Source organism: Bison bison, unplaced genomic scaffold (assembly GCF_000754665.1).
Source record: "Bison bison bison isolate TAMUID 2011002044 unplaced genomic scaffold, Bison_UMD1.0 scf7180017864381, whole genome shotgun sequence".
Taxonomy (NCBI): Eukaryota; Metazoa; Chordata; class Mammalia; order Artiodactyla; family Bovidae; genus Bison; species Bison bison.
Genome location: NW_011494953.1, coordinates 558,253 through 558,583, shown reverse-complemented (window position 1 = coordinate 558,583; position 331 = coordinate 558,253).

Genomic DNA, 331 nt, shown 5'->3' with positions numbered 1-331 from the left:
CGATAATCGGAAGCAGGAGACTTAAGTCCAAACCCTGACTCCAGGGAACGCCTGACTCCAAGGAACATTCATTGACAGGAGCTCATCAAATGCCTCCATACCGACACTGAAACCAAGCACCACACAAGGGCCAATAAGTTCCAGGGCAAGACATTCCAAGCAAATTCTCCAGCAACAAAGGAACACAGCCCTGAGCTTCAAGATACAGGCTGCCCAAAGTCACCCCAAAACTATAGACATCTCATAACTCATTACTGGACATTTCATTGCACTCCAGAGAGAAGAAATACAGCTCCACCCACCAGAACACCGACACAAGTTTCCCTAACCA